This window comes from Bidens hawaiensis, unplaced genomic scaffold (assembly GCF_021521415.1).
Source record: "Bidens hawaiensis isolate Kalapana, Puna unplaced genomic scaffold, B.hawaiensis_p1.1 tig00019445_1, whole genome shotgun sequence".
Taxonomy (NCBI): domain Eukaryota; kingdom Viridiplantae; phylum Streptophyta; class Magnoliopsida; order Asterales; family Asteraceae; genus Bidens; species Bidens hawaiensis.
In genome coordinates this window covers 269,265-293,121 of record NW_027492953.1, presented here as the reverse complement: position 1 = coordinate 293,121, position 23,857 = coordinate 269,265, and the positions used below count along the sequence as shown (strand labels likewise).

At 35.8% G+C, this 23,857-nt stretch overlaps 1 pseudogene across 1 annotated transcript; it reads right to left on the bottom strand.

Annotated features, from left to right (window-relative positions):
• Nucleotides 1-460: 460 nt before the first annotated feature.
• Nucleotides 461-4,524, bottom strand: LOC143558370 (putative leucine-rich repeat receptor-like protein kinase At1g68400 pseudogene; annotated as a pseudogene). The gene is made up of 3 exons (XR_013139730.1): nucleotides 3,480-4,524; nucleotides 2,429-2,815; nucleotides 461-1,274 (listed from the first exon to the last, which is right to left on the bottom strand). The product of XR_013139730.1 is annotated as a putative leucine-rich repeat receptor-like protein kinase At1g68400 pseudogene (transcript).
• Nucleotides 4,525-23,857: the final 19,333 nt, after the last annotated feature.

The window sequence follows — 23,857 nt, the reverse complement described above, 5'->3', positions numbered from 1 at the left end:
GGTTCCTACCCGCCCCCACTCAGAAATGCAAGAACCGGTCACGGATCATCGGGTTGAATCAGATAGGGTCCGGTTCCAACAAAAAACGGGTAGGAACCGGTTCGGTTCCGGTTCGGGTCCACCGGTTCGGTTCCAGGAACCGGTTTATTTGATCATCTCTACTCCTAGATGGTGGAAGATGAGGTGATCTTCTCTTCATTGGGTGTATTAGATGGTGTTTTAAGCGTTTAACATGTTACTTACGAGTTTGTTTATAGATTATGTGTAGTGGTTTAACACGTCTGCGATGCTGTGGCGGGGATGCTACTCTACTACAAGCACAAAACCCAAATGAGAGTGCAGGCCCGTTGTCAGAATCGAAGCATTAAGTGGCCTGATTAGGACCAACTATAAAAACATTAATAGTAAATGCCAACCACAAACATAGCACACAACCACCTCAATTCAATTTTGAACCGACACTATTTTCTAAAATTTTTTTGTTAAAAAACAAATAATAAGCACAAAATTATTTAAATAAAAGTAAATTAAGAACTAAAATAAAGCCTACTTTACATCAATCCAAACACATCTATGAGACAAAATCTAAAATCCCCAATGGGCTTATAACTACTCACTGGCTCGGTAAGTGTCATCAGACATGGAAGGCGAGTCCGAGACCGAGTCAAGCATGTCGTGACTTGGTGACACCTCGACGCCCCTTATCTCCTCGATCATTTTCAAAACATACCCCATCGTAGGTCGCTGATCGGGTGCAGCCGTGGTACACGACATGGCAATCTGCAACAACCCCACCATTTCCTCTTCAATATCCTTGTACCTCATTAGTTCCAAATCGAAAACCTCAGCCGTCCATTCTTCCCGAACCACCGACTGCACCCACCTAGGCAAGTCCACCGCCCCACCGTACCCGGTCCCACCACTATCCACCACCGCGGGACATTTTCCCGTTAGAAGTTCCAGCAATAACACCCCGAAGGAATACACATCTGACTTCTGAGTGGTTTTACGAGGGTCGATTGTTAATAACTCGGGTGCATTGTAGCCGTTGGATTTAGGGGCGGTGGTCGGCGGTGCAAAGGCGGAGAGCCCGTAGTCAGAAACGCAGGCGGTGCCGGTTTTGTCTAGGAGGATGTTGGTGGACTTGATATTGCCATGGGTTAGTTTAGGTGACCTGCAAGAGTGGTGGATAAAGACTAGACCTCTGGCTGCACCTGCTGCAAACTTAAGCCTTGTGGTCCAGTCCAAAGGTGTTCTGCCTGGTCCTCTGTTTCCTGTTACATGACAAACAAAAAAAAAAAAAAACACATAAGGATGGATTTTAGTTAAGGTGTCATTTTCAGTTTTCAGTTTTCACAAAGAAACAATATCGTACATTTTTGTAAAACCATTAATCAAGAGTCATGTCTAATGTTTATATAAAATTAGGATAGAATCTAGCTTCTTTTAACAAAATTTGTTGCTTGAAATGTAATATATAAAGAAACAAATAGAAAAAACTAAAAAGAGAAAAGTAAAGGGTCGAGAAAGGAAAAGGACAAGAAGTTGATGGGGGCAAAACATGGAAAAATAACAACAGATTTTGCAGTTCCCCAGATCAAAAGTAAGGTGGTCCAGCCTACTCTTGTCAAGTGTTTTACTATTATTTAATTTATTTTTTTTATTTTATTTTGGCATTTTATTAGAATACTCTCCTTTTAACGGAAACAGCCCTCAATGTCAACAATTATTGACAAAGAAGTCCTCAGCTATTTATCATTTGTTATCATCAACTCACTATTTGGTTCTTTAGTTTTCTAAAGGTTAGTTCGTGAGTCGTTTTTTAAGCTCGAGTTGGCTCATTTATTTTAATTACTTTTATATATCTTCTAAAAAACCTTAAACGAGTCTAAGCTCGCTCGAGCTCGTGTAGTACCTTAAACAAGCCAAATTTCTGCTCGAGCTTAGACTCGACAACTAAACGAGCTTTACTTAAGGCTCGGGTTTGAAAAACTCGGCTTGCTTCGAACTTTTATTGATCCGAGATCAAGTTGCTCTTGATCGGCTTGGCTCGTTTGCACCCTTAAGTATATCCAAATATACAGACCGTTTAGCCATCGATTCGTCTCATTTATTTAATGAAACAAACGTACATGAAAACATTTCTTGAAACTTTATTTAGAGAACTCTAAAATATAATTACTGACACCAAGTACGAAAGAATAAAAGAAAAAGTAAATAAATATGCATTTAAGCTGAAATTGGGAGACAATAAAAAGTATAGAAGGGAAGATTGTAAATAATAAGGATATTTGTGATGATTGGGCACCCAAAATTATGCCTTCTTTTTCTTTTTGTTTCTTTCAATAACTTTAATATTAAACCTTTTTGACTCTTCCATAAAATATAAAAATACATTTTTATTTATTTAACGGTAAGAATGACATACCGTGAAGAAGCCAAAACAAGTTGCCGTTAGTCATGTATTCATAGACCAGCAACTTCTCATCCCTTGCAAAATAATAAGCCTTTAAACTAACGACGTTAGGGTGCCGTAACCTCCCTAAAACCTCCATCTGCTGTTCAAACTCCCGTTTACCACCAATGGCCGCCTCCTTCAACCGCTTCACTGCCACCACATTACCGTCGTCCAACACCGCCTTGTACGCCGTCCCAAACCCTCCTTTCCCCAACATTTCTGCGGACGCCCTCAGCAGATCCTCCAACTCAAACCTCCTTGCCCCCTCGAAAAAGACCATTTTACCCCTCTCAAACCCCGTCTGCGCCGTTAAGTTAGGGTTTGGGTATGGGCTTGACGAATATACTATTTTTTCACCTAAATTATACACAGTGCAATTAGTAGATGTTACTGATAGCATTATGCAAATACGAGTGAAGCATATATAACTCTATCTTGTTCAAATTTTATTTACAATTAAAAATACAATCATCATGCAATTAGGATGTAAACAAACATGAACATTAATTGGACAAATACTTGAATTCATGTTCGTCCGTTTAATGATTAATCAACATGTTCATGTTCGTTTATGTCCGTTCATTTAAAATCTAAACGAAAGCTTACGAACGAAAACAAACATAACTGAACAAACATAAACGAATGTATATGAACAAACGTAAACGAACACAAACAAACAAAAATGACTACAAGCGAACAAGTAGAAAACACTAAGTCCATGATTAACATATATGAGTTCTTATTTACTTAACATGCTCATTTGTTTTTAAAATCTAATAAAACCAAAAAGTATATGGGCTAAACGAATGGGCACAAATAAACAAACTAGCTCAAATAAACGAACGTTCGTAAACGTAAATGAGGAAACACAATGTTCATGTTCATTCGTTTATTAAAAAATGGAGCATAACGTACTTACCGCCGAACAATTCACAAACATTTTGTTCACTGAACGCTAGTTCATTTACACATCTACATACAATTACACTATCATTTACACACACTTAAATTTTAAACGGACCTTCTAGAATCTGCGAAGACGACGTTGACTTTCCGTTACCAGATTTCCCATTACGCCAGAAGTAACAATACAAAATTAACGACACTAACGCCAAAACTAACACATCGCCGACGATAATCGCTACAATCGCCACCGTACTTATCTTACCACCACCACCGTGATGATTACTCCCAGACTTCTTATGATCTCCCGGCAACAACGCCGTCGACGGCATGGAGCTCGGCGAAGACGCCACCACCGTGTTCGCCGGTTTCCCCGCCGGCGACACTAATCCCGGAATTTTCGGTTCCGTACAGTTCGATAACGGCAACCCACATAACATCCGGTTGCCGGAAAATGCAGACTCCGGGAAACCGGAGAGAACGGAAGGTATCTCACCGGAAACCTGGTTGCCGGAGATATTAAACTCCTGTAAATTTTGTAAACTTAAAACGCTAATATCACCGGAAAACTGGTTCCATTCAATCCGTAAGGTTAACAACTGGTTTAACCGGTTAATCGTGGCCGGAATCTCGCCGGAGAAGTTGTTGTACGACAGATCGAGACGGAAGAGGCCGGAAATTAAAGTTATTGTTACCGGAAAGTCGCCGGAGAAGTTGTTGTAAGATAGGAAGAGTAGTTTGAGTGACGTAAGGCTAGTTAGATCTGGAATGGGTCCGTTGAGACGGTTATGTTTTAAAGAGAGGACACGGAGCGTAGTGAGTGAGGGGAGTGAGTCGAGTCGGCCTTGTAGGTTGAAGTCTTCGAGGACGAGTCGAGTGACTCGGTTGTGGAGACAGGAGACGCCGTAGAAGGTGGTACATGGGTCGGAAGAGGAGTTCCATGAGGTGAGTTTGTTTGATGGGTCGGCTGAGGCTTTGAAAGCGAGTAGTGGAGTGAGGTCTGGGTGGTCCAGTGGTGTAACGGTACGATATAAGTTTAAGATGAGGAGTAAGAGCAAGTGTGTGAGATGAAGGTGTAACGGTGGTGGCATTGTGGAGATGAGAGAGAGGCTACCAGCGGTGGGAGTAGAGCCAGGACTGTGAAATGAATGAAGCAGGTGCATTACACATGAACGTTAATGGCGATGATCAACGTGTCTCATGTATACTTTTAACCCTTGTACTTTTGTTTCCTTTATTAACTACACCCTTTGGTTATTTATTATTCACTATTTATCCAAATGGATATAACTAATGTACTGGAAATTAAAGGATTACTTTCATGCGTATCAGGGCCGTCTCCGAGAATTTAAATATCTCGGTCGAGTCGAAATAAAAAGGCTCATAGCCTTAACAAGTAATGAAATATATATGGCAATTTTTTTAAACGAGACTTAATGTTATAATAATAAACATAAAAAAATGTATTATTAAAATCAAATACCGTAATAACTAACGATTAACCAATGATTCGTGAAACTCTCCTAACATTGGAAAAAAAATAGCTTGATCCTTGGTGGCTATTTTGCTCAACCAAGGAGGAGCCTGATGGTTAACAACGAACCAACAATAGTGGTCAGCTGGGTTGGTCGTTGTTTAGCATTTGCAAAGAAAAAAGGAACCAAAGATAAATTTCAATCAACAGCTATTTTATTTATTTTGCATTGGGTTTTTATTTAATTTTTTTAGTTTTGAGTTTTAGTTTAGACCCAATAATTTAAACTTGATTAAATAGATTATGGATAAAAAAGAATTGTGAGCCCAAAAATTATAAGATGGTAAAGAGCAATTCATATTTTATAAGTTTTATATTTTTAAATGTATATATAAAAAATATAGATATAAAATTTTGGCCCTAAAAATTACTAATTACTTGTCCCGACCAACGGTCCGCCAACACTACCCTCCAGCCGGCCATGATGCGTATCATTTCACACATGAAAATTTTCTTATACGCATAACTTTAATGAATTTTTAATGATTGTTTGATATCTATTTATTATATATGTTTTTAACCGTAATTTTTATTTGGATTTTAATCGATATTGAATAAACTCTAGTTCAACCCTTGTCTTATTATTTAAACCTTAGGTTAAAGTTAATCTTTTCCACAAAGTGGTATACAATGTGGCCAATTAAATTGTATTTTCGAATCCAATAACTAACTATAAACAAAACGATAAGGAATCTTGTTTTTTAGAGAAACTAATTTTTATGGGTAGGAGAAGTAATATATGAGCAAAAAGAAGTTTAACCTAAAAATATGTGAATAAATTTTTTTAAGTTAAAGATATATAAGAAATTTTAAAGTTTTAGAAAATTTGTGTGAAATGGTCATTTTTTTTAACTATTTATAGTGGTTTAGGTATATTTGATAAACTAGGACAGTGCCTGTGTGATACACGAGTGGCTAAAAAGTAAAACAAAAAAGTTAAATTTAATAATATGCATTAACATATCTTATGGATTCATAAGATATAAATAATTTTCTAAAATACATAAATTAGTGAGAATAATTGGCATTTGTTTTAAAAATCAAAATGAAAAGTAGTAAATCTATACAAATTAAGAAAAGAGAAGGTTACCATCAATTCATCATAGTTGAATTGGTAGGTCACAAAAACATTTTAAAAGGAAGGTAATGAGTTCGAATCCCACCAACAACATATTTTTTATTTTATCATTCATGAAGTGGAAATGTAAAAATAAAAACTTGTACACTTGGTATTCTATGTGGATGGTCTATTTTAATGACATGTGGAAAGATTGTTTTGCTTCAATAGTATAGGTAGATATATAGATAAATAGATAAGTAAAAAAATACAATACAATATTTACTTATCATAAATTACGTACGAGACTACCAACTACGCCTGTAATTTCAAAAAATATGTGGTAGCAAAATTGTAAATTCGTTCAATTCCATTCTTGTTCCACTTAATTGTCTACATAAATCAGTTCGATTTAGAACGTACTAAAAATCAAACATCGACTTCAAATTTGACTACCAAAATATCCTGAATCATTCACGATTGGATTCGGTAAACCTAATTGATTAATTGGACTAACTGAAGCTTGAGAATTATACTAATCGATCAATCGAAGATAGCAAAAATTACTGAAAATTCAATTTCGATTCAGAAAACATATTAGGTCGTCTGCAAATTGAATGAACTGATTTGAGCATGATCCAATTTTTAGAGTGACTTCATTATTGAGTGTTATTTTCATAACTGGGAGTAATTTTTATAGCTGGGAGTAATTTTAGTTGAGAGTATTTTTCATAACTGAGCTTAATTTCATAACTTAGAGTAATGTTCATAACTAAGAGTAATTTTAGTTGGAGTAAATGCCATTTTCGTCAGAGTGGCTCAATCATTTTTTTGTCGTTTTCGTCCTAATTTATTGTTGGGCATTTACGTCATCAAGGTTTCTAAAAGTTGTTACTTCCGTCCAATTTGTTAACTTCATCAAAAACTCTTGATGACGGAAATGCCTAAAAATCTCTTTTTGGATGGAAATGATAAAAGTGAGCAAACTACATGGGTGAAAATGACAGTTTAATCTTTTAACTGAGTAGAATTTTCATTATTGAGAGTAATTTTACTTTAACATAGTATTTTGCAATTTGTGAACCCTAACCAGAGCTCAACTAAACCAATTATTTTGTAATTTCATAATCGATTGATGATTCTACAATTTCCTACACATAAATTCGATTGATTAAATCATTAATTTTTTTTATATTAGAAGGTTCTTGATGTTCAACGACGTTCAATTTGATTTTGGTTTTAATTTTTGAGATTTCATAGTTGAGCTCTAATTAGGGTTCAGAAATAATGCAAGAGTATATTTGTTTTAAGTTATTTACATTTATGCCAACGCGTAGTTTCAAATTGAAATTGAAATCAGTGGTGTAGGAAGTCGCGTACATAATATACGATAAACCATTATTATATTATTGTATGGTTATTCACCCCTATATGTGTGTGTGTGTGTATATATATATAGTGGTGGGATCCAGTGAAAACTCCTCTTAAAAAGAAAACTTAAAAACTCTTAAAAACTATTTTTAACTTTTTTTTGTAAATTTTTTTTTAAGTTTCTTTTTTTTTCCATTATTCTTATATGTTGTTATTAGTTCAAAAAAAAAAAAAACCTTGTCGGTAACCTCGTCGGTGTAGTGCACATGTATAATAGTGTGCATTGCATATATGCAAAAGTGCTTGTATTGCATATAATACAACACTATTGCACATATTTGATACACGCTATTGTATATATGCAATATAAGACTAATACGCACATCGAATACATATTAGTACGTGTGACAACTGCCCAAATCCGACCCGACCCAGGTACCCGTTTTCGGATCCGATTTTAAGATTTAAAATTTGATTATAATCTTTATAAATTTATCAAATAAATATATATATATATATATATTACTAATAATAATAATGATAATAATAATAATTCCCTTCCGCCGTCCCGCCCCTTTTTTTCTCTTAACTCTTTGCTTGTCCTTTGGTTCTTCCCGCCTAAGGATGTCTGCGCAGCTCCACGCGCCAGACTCCTTACAAGGAAGCCTGCGTGAAGACCAGCTGTTCCTGCGATACGCGAGATGAACTGTTCCCGCGGCGCGCTAAGGATTGTAGTTCTTCCCGCGGCGCGCTAAGGATTGTAGTTCTTCCCGCGGCGCGCTAAGGATTGTTCTGTCTGCCTTCGCCCTCGCGCACTCAAGCCTTCTCGCGCTAGACACTTAAGTCTTTTCTTCAGTTTAAGCCAGCCTGTATGCTTTTGAAATATCTTATCTTCTGTGCTATACCTGCCAAGGTATGGGCACAGTAGGCCAGATCTGACATCTGTCCGAAAAGTCACTTTCGGCGCAGCTTGCTTACCAACCCTCTTGGTTGTTAGAAAAAGTAACTGGCATAATCTTTTAAAATCTTCTTTTCCATGTCTTGAACAGTACTTTGACTGACCCCTCCCATGCTATGAACAGTAACCTGTCAGCCTTCCCCATCCCCTGCAGCTGCCACCATATCTTTTGCTTTTGATATCTTTTGCTTTGATTTGATAAGATCTTTTTCCCCAATTCAAGGGATGTGTTCCCTAGGGTTTTCCTATAAATAAAACTAATTTCTTGGATAATTAAACACTACACTCAAACACTTAAACACTCCCCAAAAAAATCTTTCTCCCTTACACTCAGCCGAAGATCCTCAGCGACGCCTCCACTCCCCTCTTTGCAATCCGTCTTCTCTTCTTCTGCCCAGAAATCTCGGTAAATATATAATTTGTTTAAGTGACTTGCATATATTCAAGACATAAAAACCAATCGTTAAACCAATAACCTCTTATTTATAGGTTAACTTTCGCTTGTTTAAAAGTTGGTTCTTACGTTATCTTTCAACGCACCTTTACAGGTGAGTAATCTCGTACCTAATCCCCTTTTATTTTTAACGTTTTGGGATGTTCATGTGTTCGTACAACTTGAGTCTTAAACTTGTTTATGAAATTATGTGCGCAAAACCCATGTGTTATGGACGTTTACTAGTGTTGTATATTTGTATGTGTTGATCATTAACCGCTTTGATCGGCCTATTCCGAAGTTTTCGTGAATCCATTAGATAAACACGGGAGACCTATTGTTACGATTTTTCTTGGTTTGTTTGCACATACACGAATGATTATTTGTTTTTGCTCGATTTGGAGCACGCTATGAACTATGAGCTATGATCTATTTAGGCTTGATCACAATCTGTTTACACACTATGTTGAACACCAGTTATACACATGTTGCGCGCAGTGCTTTGTTATTATCTATTTATATCTATTAAACTTGATTTCTCACCGACACGCAAGTGTTGACGTTTTATTTTAACACATTGTTCAGGTTTGCTGTAGCTGCTTTTGGAAACTCGAGGACACGTAGGATGTTTTCTTTTACTTTGGACCTAGTTTAAAATATAACAAGACAAATTTATGTATTTGAATATTATGAGTTATGATATGTGATTTATGTTACTTTATGGTGTGTTCTGCGCATGCGCAATGAAATGTATTTATTAAATATTGACACCCAAATAGTGTCACGAGTAATGAAACAATTCGTAGCGCCCCGATGTATAATCCGCCATCGGTCGGGGTGTTACAGTACGTATGTGTAATACAACATTAAGGCACATGTGCACTACCTCGACTTTTATTTTATTATTTTTTTTCCATATAATACAACACTACTACACATATACAATACATAAATATTGAATATATGCAATTAAACACTATTAAACTTAAAAATACATAGTAATACACATGTGTAATACAACGGTATCACACAGTAATACGTATGTGCATTACAGCGGGTTTTTTTTGTGTTTTTTATTTATTTTTTATTTTTTTCTAGCAAAGGGTAAGAAAATATAAAAATAATGACAAAAACAGAAATTTGAAAATATTTTTTTATTTTTAATTAAAAATAATTCTTTATGAGTTTTTAAGTTTTCTGTTTAAAAATAAGTTTTCTTTAGATTCTCTTCATATATAGATATATTTGTAGCTTGTAGAGGCAGTTATGAAATTTTTATTAAATTAAAAAAAAAAAAGAGGGTTCACAATTATTTTATGAAAAGGGCCCTCATCCCAAACTTAGATGGTCAAGACCACCATCGCACATCTCAATCTGTACTACAAGGACCCTCCCACCATAAATGGAAGTTGGTCACCTTTAGCCACACAAGAGTATACTATATTTGCCAATTAAGTTTAGTTAAATAATTTAGGCTGAATAATAATAATAATAATAATAATAATAATAATAATAATAATAATAATTTGCTTGGACGATAATTTTAGTAATGTTCAATAAGTGAAAAACTATCAATTTAGATTTTACAAGTTACAATCTAGCAGGGGCCGAAACCGAAGCGATAATAAGTGGGGATGGGTGGCGGATCATTTGGTACCGACAGAAAGTCGGGAACACCGCTCTCGTGTGATGCAGTACCAACCAAAAACCATCCAACGTGAGGAGTCATTCCAATGTGAGGAGCTCTATAAGGCCATCACGAATAATTGCTTTATTCGTTGTATATATTGTGATTTAAGAAAAACAATTTAGAGATTATAAATTAAGAATTATTAAAGGGAGATATAATTTAAGGATGAAAAGATACGAAAGACCCATTCCCTCCTATGCAATATCTTAACTATCTACATACTAAGGATTAAAGATTTAAAGTGCTTTGTTTTGTTAGTCTTGTTTCCATCTTATCTTTAGAGAGGAGCATCTTTACAATCAAGTAATAGATGAATTTAATAGGTCAAGTTTAGGAGTCTTTAAAAAATAATTACATACTAAGGAGGAGGAAGGCGTCCTATTTCCCACCTCTTCCATCACTAATGACCTCTCTTCTACGTAACGCGACATCTATTTTTTCTTTCGTTTCAGCACTAACCAACTTTAAACTGTAAAAATGCTTATTTTTCTAATCCCCTAATATCACACTCCGACCAAAGAAGGCGGAACATGCCGAGGTGTAACGATTGTCCATAAGCACGTGACACTAATTAAAGTGACAGTATTTAATAAACTCATTTCATTTCACAACATCGAAAATGTCACATAGCAATTATCCATAAAATAACCATAAACAAGATATCACAAAATATGGCAAATTTGATATTGTTCATTTTTACTAATATCCTAAGGTCTTTAATGTCCTTTTCTTCACAATCATAAATCAACCAAGATGCAAACCTGCAACATTTCATAAAATAAAGTTTGTCAACACAAAGGTTGGTGAGCAATTCATAAGTTTAATCATATTAGTATATAATAAAGATAGACACAAAACTTGCATACGAAACGATAAATAAAAGTGGTAATTTGGATAAATAGATATCGCTAAACACATTAGCGACACCTAGCTATAAGGGGATGCCAAATAGTCTAGGATTTTATAGTTATCGTTAATTGCATTACGTTAACGACACCTTGCTATAAGAGGATGCCAAATAGTCTAGGATTTTAGAGTTCCACCAACCAAAAGCGATAAACACATAGACATATAAGCATAGAACACCAAATCGAGCAATTATTTAGGTAAATTATACAACTACGTTTGTGGTTTAAGATTCAAATATAAAGCATTTTGTTGAATAAGTATGAAATGTCACCCCCAAAATAAAAGATGAAAAATGGGGTATGAAGTACTCACCTTCAAGTAGTAAACTTGAAAGATGATAATTTAGAGATTTGTCGGAACGACGAGTTTAACGCACAATGCCTAAAAAGAAAAGAAGTCTTGAATTTAGAAAGGTTGTCTTGAAGGTCTTTAAACAAAATAAATGTTGAGAAATGTAAATAATTAAAGTTCAAGGTTTTAAAATGTAACTATTTAAGAATTTATAATAATAACCCTTTAAAAATGTAAGTTTGCTCGAAACCGGGTTAAAGTATCTAACCTTAATATTTACTCAACCTATGTTAAGTAATAAGGTGGGTAAAATGCAAGAATGCAAATCCCTTTGGAATAAAGATACTAAAACGGTTTTTTTTTATCGAGTGTTAGGGTTGTCGGTTCGGGTCTTGATAATTGGTCAAACCCAAAGTCAACTTTCCAAAATATTGAATGTTATGAGATAACTCAATAAAATTTAATAAGACTTAACCAAGTATGTAGTTCCATTGTTTTAGAACTAACAATGCACGTTAAGCGAGTGTTCGGTTTTGTCGGTCCAAACTTTGTTATGAGATCAAGTTGGATCCAACATTTCCAAGTACTTAAGAGAATATTTAAAAATCAATTTGTAACTATTTTTAAAGAAATATACAAGTCTTGATTGCTAAAAAAAACACACTTGTGTTTCTTAAGCGAGTAAGAATTGGTTTGGTTCGGTTTCCATCTCACAACAAGTTCATAGATGGTTTCCACATATCCAAACACTAAAGAACTTGTATAATAATGTATAAATAAAAATACTTTAAGTTTTACAACCAAAAGTTAACAATAAAGTCTTTAAACAAAAGTTCGGTTTTCGGTTCGGATCGTGTTTCGGGTTAAGACCGAGGTAAGATTCTACAAACCCATAACCATAGAATTTGTAAAAATGATTTTAGAAACTTAGATCTAACAATAAGTATGTTTAAACAATTATTTAACAAAACTAGTAACAAAGTTCGGTTTACGGTTTAGAGCTATTTACGGTTAAATCGAAACATAGACTCTTAAAAACCCATAATAATTGAACTTGTAAACATGACCAACAAACTAAAATAAGCAAGATTAATATGTATGAACAAGTTATATAGATGTATATATATCAAGGACACGAAGTCCTTCATGAAGCCTTGCCTTATGAGGTCCGAAACCTCACCGACCGGAATCGGAGAAGTAACTACCAAAGGTAAACAAGGGGTGTATATTATATATATGTTGCACAACCATAAACAAGTATTAATAAGGCTATATAAACTAATTAAGATGAAAGACTAAAAACCTTCAAGATCACTTAAAAAGATAACCTTGAATCTTTGATGTTTGAGAGAGTTTTTTTTTTTTTTTTTTTTTTTTTTTTTTTTTTTTTTGAGTTTTAGCAAGAGAAAATGAAGAGGAAAGGTGGTGTATATATAGGGTAATGTTGGTGGTCAAATATGGGTGTGAGACACAAGAGTTTTCATGCAAAATGGATAAAGACAAAAACACAAAACAACAAAAATAAATAAATAAATAATAAATAAATAAAAATAAAAATAGGATGTTTTCAAGACCCAACAAGTGTGAAACAATATTGTAACATAAATCCATCATTTTGATTATAACATAAGCTTCGGTTTACAAATCGGGTCAGTTTACATAATAAACAAATACAAAAACGAGTACAAGCAAGACCCGAAATTGACGAATGTCACAGTATCCCCCACTTTAGGAAATTTCGTCCCGAAATTAAGACGAAGACGACGCTGCGAACAAATGTGGATACTTCTCTTTCATTTTGTCTTCTCGTTCCCAAGTGAATTCCGCACCGCGCCGTAATTCCCATCGAACTTTGACTAACCGAAAACGGCTACGCTTGGTTCTCTTCTCGTTGCGATCCATGATCTCAATGGGTCGTTCAACCAAGACCATCGACTCATCGACATGTACTTCGTCGAGAGGTATATGGAGATTACCCTCGGCTAAGCACTTTTTAAGATTTGAAACATGAAATGTCGGATGAACACAAGTAAGTTCTTCCGGTAGTTCGAGTCGATAAGCTACTTTTCCAACACGCTTAAGGATTTTAAAAGGACCAACGAAACGAGGAGCTAGTTTACCCTTCTTTCCGAAACGGGCTACCCCCTTCCAAGGAGATACTTTTAGAAGGACAAGATCGCCAACATTAAATTCAATCAGTTTTCGCCGTTTGTCGGCGTAACTCTTTTGACGACTTCTAGCGGCTAGGAGGTTCTTACGGATTCGATCAATAACGTCGGTGGCTTCTTGAACCATTTCGGGTCCCGTGATTTGAGCTTCACCGACTTCGTTCCAACTAATTGGAGAACGACATTTACGACCGTAAAGAGCTTCGAAAGGAGCCATCTCAATGCTCGAATGGTAGCTATTGTTATAAGAAAACTCAATGAACGGAATGTGAGAATCCCAATTCCCACCGAAATCAAGAACACATGCTCGTAGCATATCCTCGAGAGTTTGTATTGTATGTTCGGATTGACCATTCGTTTGAGGATGATAAGCGGTGCTAAGATCGAGACGTGTTCCCAAAGCTTCTTGAAGTGAACGCCAAAAATGAGAGGTATAATGAGCATCACGGTCAGAGATAATAGTCAATGCTAAACCGTGTCGGCACACGATTTCTCGAACATAGATTTGAGCAGGCTGCTCGACAGAATACTTCTCGCGGATCGGAATGAAATGAGCAGATTTGGTCAAACGATCGATGATCACCCAAATGCTATCGTTGCCCTTTTGGGTGTTGGGTAATTTAGTGATAAAGTCCATAGCAATGTCTTCCCATTTCCAAACAGGAATCGGTGGTTGCTCGAGTAGACCAAAAGGTCTTTGATGTTCGGCTTTAACTTTTGAGCAAGTAAGACATTTAGATATGAATAACGCTACGTACTTTTTCATACCCGGCCGCCAAAAGGTAGCACGAAGATCGAAATACATCTTATCCGCACCGGGATGAACGGAATACCGCGAATTGTGAGCTTCGTCGAGTATACAAGTACGAAGGTCATCGCTATTTGGAACCCACAAACGATTGAGAAAGTAAAAAAGACCATCGGGTTTGGTTTCGAGTTGAAGTTCGGCTCCACATGACATTTCGTTGTATATGTTACCTTCTTCAACGGAGGTACGTTGAGCTTGGAAGATTCGAATTTGAAGATCGGTTTGAACTACAACGCTTAGAAGTAGAACGGATTTAACATTAACCTTTCGACTTAGGGCATCGGCGACAACATTTGCTTTACCGGGATGGTAATGAATTTCACAATCGTAATCACTAAGTAATTCGGCCCATCGTCGTTGTCTCATATTGAGATCTTTTTGGTCAAAAATGTGTTGAAGGCTTTTATGATCGGTAAAAACCACACATTTCGTACCATAAAGGTAATGTCTCCAGATTTTAAGAGCGAAAACAACGGCACCAAGTTCGAGATCATGAGTCATGTAGTTCTTCTCGCTGACCTTAAGTTGCCTTGATGCGTAAGCGATGACTTGACCTTGTTGCATGAGGACACAACCAAGACCTTGATGAGAGGCATCGCAAAATACCACGAAATCGTCGTTTCCATCGGGAAGGGTTAAAATGGGAGCATTGCAAAGCATGTCCTTGAGAGTACAAAAGGTTTTTTCTTGCTTCGAATCCCAATCAAATGGTTTTCCTTTTTGAGTGAACGAGGTAAGAGGCAAAGAGATCTTGGAAAAGTTTCGAATGAAACGTCGATAATATCCGGCTAAACCGAGGAAGGATCGAATTTCCGTAGGAGTCGTTGGAGTTTTCCAATCCTTAACGGCCTCAATTTTAGCGGGATCAACATGAATACCTTTGTTGTTTACGATATGTCCCAAAAATTGAACTTGCTCGAGCCAAAATTCGCATTTGGAGAACTTGGCATAAAGTCGCTCGTTTCTAAGAAGTTTGAGAATGGAACGGAAATGATGCTCATGTTCGGATTTGGATTTGGAAAAGATGAGAATGTCATCAATAAAGACAATAACGAATTTATCGAGGAATGGTTTGGAAACGCGGTTCATGAGGTCCATAAACACCGCAGGTGCATTTGTTAACCCGAAGGGCATAACCAAAAATTCAAAATGTCCATATCGAGTACGGAAAGCGGTTTTTGGAATGTCTTCTTCACGAACACGCAATTGATGATAACCTGATCGAAGATCGATTTTGGAGAAGCAAGTTGCGCCTTGAAGTTGGTCGAATAGGTCGTCGATTCGTGGCAAGGGATAACGATTTTTAATGGTGAGTTTTTTAAGTTCCCTATAATCGATGCACATACGAAACGAACCATCCTTCTTTTTCACGAAGAGAACTGGAGCGCCCCAAGGAGAAGAGCTAGGATGAATGAAACCTTTATTGGAAAGTTCTTCGAGTTGGTTCGATAATTCTTGCATTTCTGACAGGGCTAAACGGTAAGGAGCCTTGGCCACGGGCATCGCGCCGGGCACAAGATCGATTCGAAATTTAATCGGACGAACGGATGGAAGACCGGTGACATCGTCGGGAAAACATCGAGGAAATGATGAACAATAGAAATATCTTGGATTTTCCTTTCCTTTTTGTCTTTTGTCGCCAAGAGAGCTAGGAGCGGAGCATACTTTTGGCGTAAGTATTTTTGCGATAGAGAGCACGACATGAGATTAAGCCTTCTCGAAGTAGCTTTTCCGAAGACCTTAAGGATTTTACCGTTGACAAGCGGAATGCGAATGAATTTATCGAAGCAAACAACTTCAGCACGGTGCAAAGATAACCAATCCATGCCTACTATGACATCGAAGCTTCCCGTTTGCATTGGGATGAGATCGATGGAGAATTTATGGTTAGCAAGAATGAGAGTACAATCGCGGACGACGGAATTTATGGTGATGGAGTTCCCATTGGTGACTTCAATAGAAAACGATCGGGAAAGCTTGGTTCGAGACACGACAATTTTCGACTCAAATTTCAAAGAAATGAAACTTCTATCGGCACCCGTATAAAATAAAATGGAAGCCAAATGTTGGTTCACTAAAAACATACCGTTCACAACATCGTTTGCCGCTTGAGCTTGATTAATATTCATCATGAAAACTCGTCCTTGATTGCCTTGGTTGACTTGAGGTGCTTGTATGGCTTGGATGGGTTGGATGAGTGGTGCATTGAGTTGGGAAAGTTGAGGTTGGTAGGTTTGAACTTGGTAAGCTTGAGTTTGGTAGTAAGGTGCGGTCATGGTTTGGTTAGTAAGGATGAGGCGAGGACAATTATTGCGGAAATGGTTAGGGTCACCGCAATTGTAGTAAGCTCGGGGTTGTTGAGGTTGGTTTGGTGGGTAGGGTGCATATCGGTGTTGAGTATTTTGGGGAAAAGTTATTGGTTGGTTTGGTTGGTTAGGTTGGGTTCGTTGTGCGGATCAGCATGTGGTGTTGAGATGACCAAGTCGGTTACAAATGGTACAATGGCGACAAGGCATGTTTAGTGGGTGATGGAGTTGGCAAATGTTGCATAGTGGGGCGGCACCGGTATAGGGTTTTCGGGTTTGGGGTGGAATTTGGGTTTGTTGTTGAGGTTGGGGTTGGGTAACGGCATAGTTTCGGTAGTTGGTTTTGGGTTTCTTGTTGTTGTTGTTATTGTTGTGACGAGAAGAATTGGAGTAGTTAATGGCTTGTGGTGCGGGTTCAACCTTGGCTTGTGGTGCGGGCTCGGGTTTGGCTTTTTCGTTTGGTTTCTTGAAGGTTAGGGTACCCGCTTTCACATGATTCTCCGATAGCGCACCGGCTAGAGTAATGGCATCCTCAAGATTCACGGGTTTGCTACTCATGACCGAGTCCCAGATTTGCATAGGTAAACCCCCAATGTATTTGTCAAGCTCACGCTCAGCCGGGGTAACCAAATGAGGGACGAGAATGCTCAACTCGTGGAAACGGAGTGAGTAAGCGGCGTTATCACCACTATCTTGCTTGAGGTTCCAAATTCCTCCTCGAGCTTTTGAAGTTCGTGTTTGTGATAAAACTTCTTTATCATGAGTGCCTTGAGGTCGGACCATGGAAGAGCCATAGTCGTTTCCGACCCTTGGAGATGCATGACACTACCCCACCATGTTAGAGCGGTTTTTCTAAACATGCTTGAAGCGAAATTTGTCTTTTTCGCTTCGGGGCACTCGCTATATCTAAACACATTCTCCATAGACTCGAACCATTGCAACAAGGTAGCCGCACAGTTCGTACCCTATAATTCGGTTGGGTTGGCACTAGTAAATTGCTTATATGGGTAGGATACGGGTTTGGGTTCAACGGGTGCAACAACGGGTGGAGGAGGTTGGGTAGCTTGGATTTGAGTTACAAGTTCGGGAATCACAGCAGTCATTTGCTTGACGATAAAAGCAGCCATACGTCGGTTGGTGTTATTGCGCGGTCTTAGTGGAGGCATGCTAAAAGATTATAAAGAAATGGAATAAGTTTTAGGTAAAAAGAAATGGATATGAGAGTGTATAAAATAAGAATAAGGTGAAGTTAAATTTTCTTTTTTATTGTGAATCCTAAAGTTAGTGAGGAGTAGATGTTAGTGTTAGATAAAATATAAATCTTTGTATATAAACAACAAACCGGAAACAATCGTAAATGATTTTGAGATTTTGAGGGGTTAAAGCTTAAAAATTTGAGATTTTGAGGTTTATAGAGTCGGAAAATCGTACATGAACCACCATGATTTGATATTCCAACTAAAAAAAAAAAATTATAAAACACAACGTTGGAGTCTAAACATGTGCACGAATCACCGCAACTTTTTCATGTTTTCGACTCAAATAACGATAATAACACCATAAATCGGGATACAGCGTCATGTCAAAGCACTAGTCCACGAATCACCGTAGTTCTATTGTTTTGACACCAAAAAATTAGGATGGCGACCGGAACGCTCGCATTCGACTACTTAAAGTATTGACATGTATAACACGGTTTGTGGCCTAGAAAACGAGTACTATAATCCCACCATTCCAGGTAAGTAAATCACCTTCGGTTCTTGGAATCTTTTTGTCAAATGGTCGTTTTATAATGTCTCGCTTCCTATGAGGGCTACGAACCCGATATAAATGCAACCTTTAAGGGATTATAAACAACGGGATCCAAGTTAATCTTGTAATCTATAAAACACAATGAAAATCTACTTTTTGCGTTTTAAGGTAAGGATACCTTGGAAATACTATGAAAGTGTGTGTATGTGAACATTTGGGATATTGGTGAATTTTAAACAAGTTTATAAATAATATGGGATATGAACAATCAAAATAGAGTAAACACGTATGAGCACACATATAGGACCCTAAGCATAAAAATATTAGGTCGTTACGTCTAACGGCGACGGAACATGCCGAGGTGTTACGTCTAACGTCTAACGACACCTATCCTATTGTCAGGACTCTGATACCAATCTGTCACACCCCGACCAAAGGCGACGGAACATGCCGAGGTGTAACGATTGTCCATAAGCACGTGACACTAATTAAAGTGACAGTATTTAATAAACTCATTTCATTTCACAACATCGAAAATGTCACATAACAATTATCCATAAAATAACCATAAACAAGATATCACAAAATATGGCAAATTTGATATTGTTCATTTTTACTAATATCCTAAGGTCTTTAATGTCCTTTTCTTCACAATCATAAACCAACCAAGATGCAAACCTGCAACATTTCATAAAATAAAGTTTGTCAACACAAAGGTTGGTGAGCAATTCATAAGTTTAATCATATTAGTATATAATAAAGATAGCCACAAAACTTGCATACGAAACGATAAATAAAAGTGGTAATTTGGACAAATAGATATCGCTAAACACATTAGCGACACCTAGCTATAAGGGGATGCCAAATAGTCTAGGATTTTATAGTTATCGTTAATTGCATTACGTTAACGACACCTTGCTATAAGGGGATGCCAAATAGTCTAGGATTTTAGAGTTCCACCAACCAAAAGCGATAAACACATAGGCATATAAGCATAGAACACCAAATCGAGCAATTATTTAGGTAAAGTATACAACTACGTTTATGGTTTAAGATTCAAATATAAAGCATTTTGTTGAATAAGTATGAAATGTCACCCCCAAAATAAAAGATGAAAAATGGGGTATGAAGTACTCACCTTCAAGTAGTAAACTTGAAAGATGATAATTTAGAGATTTGTCGGAACGACGAGTTTAACGCACAATGCCTAAAAAGAAAAGAAGTCTTGAATTTAGAAAGGTTGTCTTGAAGGTCTTTAAACAAAATAAATGTTGAGAAATGTAAATAATTAAAGTTCAAGGTTTTAAAATGTAACTATTTAAGAATTTATAATAATAACCCTTTAAAAATGTAAGTTTGCTCGAAACCGGGTTAAAGTATCTAACCTTAATATTTACTCAACCTATGTTAAGTAATAAGGTGGGTAAAATGCAAGAATGCAAATCCCTTTGGAATAAAGATACTAAAACGATTTTTTTTATCGAGTGTTCGGGTTGTCGGTTCGGGTCTTGATAATTGGTCAAACCCAAAGTCAACTTTCCAAAATATTGAATGTTATGAGATAACTCAATAAAATTTAATAAGACTTAACCAAGTATGTAGTTCCATTGTTTTAGAACTAACAACGCACGTTAAGCGAGTGTTCGGTTTTGTCGGTCCAAACTTTGTTATGAGATCAAGTTGGATCCAACATTTCCAAGTACTTAAGAGAATATTTAAAAATCAATTTGTAACTATTTTTAAAGAAATATACAAGTCTTGATTGCTAAAAAAAACACACTTGTGTTTCTTAAGCGAGTAAGAATTGGTTTGGTTCGGTTTCCATCTCACAACAAGTTCATAGATGGTTTCCACATGTCCAAACACTAAAGAACTTGTATAATAATGTATAAATAAAAATACTTTAAGTTTTACAACCAAAAGTTAACAATAAAGTCTTTAAACAAAAGTTTGGTTTTCGGTTCGGATCGTGTTTCGGGTTAAGACCGAGGTAAGATTCTACAAACCCATAACCATAGAATTTGTAAAAATGATTTTAGAAACTTAGATCTAACAATAAGTATGTTTAAACAATTATTTAACAAAACTAGTAACAAAGTTCGGTTTACGGTTTAGAGCTATTTACGGTTAAATCGAAACATAGACTCTTAAAAACCCATAATAATTGAACTTGTAAACATGACCAACAAACTAAAATAAGCAAGATTAATATGTATGAACAAGTTATATAGATGTATATATATCAAGGACACGAAGTCCTTCATGAAGCCTTGCCTTATGAGGTCCGAAACCTCACCGACCGGAATCGGAGAAGTAACTACCAAAGGTAAACAAGGGGTGTATATTATATATATGTTGCACAACCATAAACAAGTATTAATAAGGCTATATAAACTAATTAAGATGAAAGACTAAAAACCTTCAAGAACACTTAAAAAGATAACCTTGAATCTTTGATGTTTGAGAGAGTTTGTTTTTTTTTTTTTTTTTTTTTTTTTGAGTTTTAGCAAGAGAAAAAGAAGAGGAAAGGTGGTGTATATATAGGGTAATGTTGGTGGTCAAATATGGGTGTGAGACACAAGAGTTTTCATGCAAAATGGATCAAGACAAAAACACAAAACAACAAAAATAAATAAATAAATAATAAATAAATAAAAATAAAAATAGGATGTTTTCAAGACCCAACAAGTGTGAAACAATATTGTAACATAAATCCATCATTTTGATTATAACATAAGCTTCGGTTTACAAATCGGGTCGGTTTACATAATAAACAAATACAAAAACGAGTACAAGCAAGACCCGAAATTGTCGAATGTCACAACTAACCTTTTGATTTGTTAATTAAGTTGTTTTGGCTATGCATCCCTCACGTTGGCCGACACCACAAGGGAAGAGAACGTTTTTGAGCAACGCAAGGTGTCCATCTCACCACACTGCCTATCGTGACTCAACTAGTAGTCTAATTTATACATAATTAATATTGTCATGGTTTCGTAAAAATAATACAATGAAATGGACACAAATATATCGCATTAGCTACTTTAAAAGGTGATAATATGATCACCGTTTATAATTATTACATGTATTGGAAAAGCACATGAAAAGAGGTGTGACGTTAATAACCCATGTTGGAGACAAGGCCATTAAAGATATGTGTCACATTATTTACCACTTGAAATTAAATATTGAATCATGGAGTAATAATATATATTTGTGGTAGTAACACCTTTTCAGCACATATTTCTAACTTTCTCTTTTGTCATTTTTCCTTTTCGACTCATTTATCAATTCTAACCCATCTACTTTCAAGTTTATAGGTTCGTACTATTGAATTAGAAGCTTAAGGTCGATGTGCATACACCATTATTGGTTATGGAGGGTGCTGAGTTGGCGGGTGTGCGACGATTGGAACACTGCGCCCCTCTCTTTGTCACCAGTGACAGGGTGCAAATGACCATTCTCTCGTCGGTCACCCCCTTCTACCAATCAGTTTTTGGTTTCTTCATTTAAATTTTTATTTCATTTTCATTTTTTTTTGTTTTTAAATAATATAAATAAATGAAATAATGAGAATTGTTGAGAATAGTATTTAAAATTGGTTGAATGATAGAGGAAAACTAAGAAAGTATAAGAGCCGATCCAATATTATTAGCAACTCAAACTAGGACTTTGAGCCACCAAATATTTGAAGCTCCCTTTTAAAAATATTACAATTATATATATTATATATTTTCTAAATTTTATCAAATCATGCTTTGGATCAATGGTTGATGGCAACAATTTGTTTTTTTAATGTATTGTGAGCAACTTAGGTTCAAATTCACTGAAGACATTTTTCCAAAAAAAAAAAAAAAAATTTAGACTCATCGCACATGCCATCTACAACCGAGCTAAAGAAAGTCATATTTTTTTTAAGGTTTAGTGGTCTTTAAGAGAGTTGGTCCAATCATTTTGATGACCTAAAGCAAACAAAAAATACAAGGCCTTTAAAAAAAGAAAGAAAGTTGAGTTCCGTAGTTTTCAAATTTTTATTCATTCTGCTTCGCATTTAATTAAAGAGGCATTTACATATATCTCATTCTGAGTTTCCTTATTACATATTTACCTATCCTTAAAAAATTAATTACATATTTCCCCCCTCTAAACCATATATTTACACATCTCCCTATTTCATTAAAATTAACTAATTAAATAACTGTTTTACTCTTAATAAACTAATTAAACAACTATTTACATATATTACATTCTTAATAGCAACAATCACATATACCCCCAATTTAAACCCAAACTAAGTTGGTGATTAGACGAACATATCGAAGCAAATAAATTCAATTGGAGTCGACTTTTTAATCGTTAGCAAATATAAAAAGGTATTTTTACAGTTTATAGGTTCAATATTTCTAGCATGGGTTTATTTTGATTTTTTTAATTGTTAGCAAGTACCAGCTGATAAAGTACATCGCTTATCCAAGAATTAAATAGCTCCAAAATATTATTGGTAATATAATTACATTAAATCATAGCAAAATAATAAACATGCATATTCTTCAACATATATTCCTAATAGATTAACATATCCTTAACATGCTCTCTGTAAACATCGGTAAGCCAAAACATCAAAACACCCAAGTTACACCTATAATGAAAACCACAACAAACACATTTGAAATGAACAAAAAGTACTTTATGATCACATTACAAAAACCTATTCATATAATTCTTGTACTATGAATCTTCTTAATTGTATATGTTCCTCTTCTTTTCGATCATCTCCGGTATCTTTTTACCGTAGAGATTACTCTTCATTGAATTTACATTTCTTAATATCAGCTCTCGCAGGCTCTCCGATGTAAAACCCTATTAAAAAGTAAAAAATTCAGTTCATTAATCAGAGAACTAAAATAAAATAATTTGACCAATAATTAGAATAAAAGGTTTTAAGTTAACTAACCCTAGTAGAACTGGAAACCTTTAATGCTGATTGCATAACAAAATTCCCATAGGGATCTTAAGAAGTGATGATACATTTGGGCTTCAAACCAATTCTAAAATTACTTTTTGTTGAAATATCCGATTCTGATTCAATCAGACATTTTTCAATAACGTTTCTCGCATACTTGTTTGTGAGAGATTTGCAAATTTTCTTGGAGTTGACTTAGGGCACTTTGGTTAACTCGCGTGACTGTAGGCCCACCAATTGCCCTGTGCACACCCAA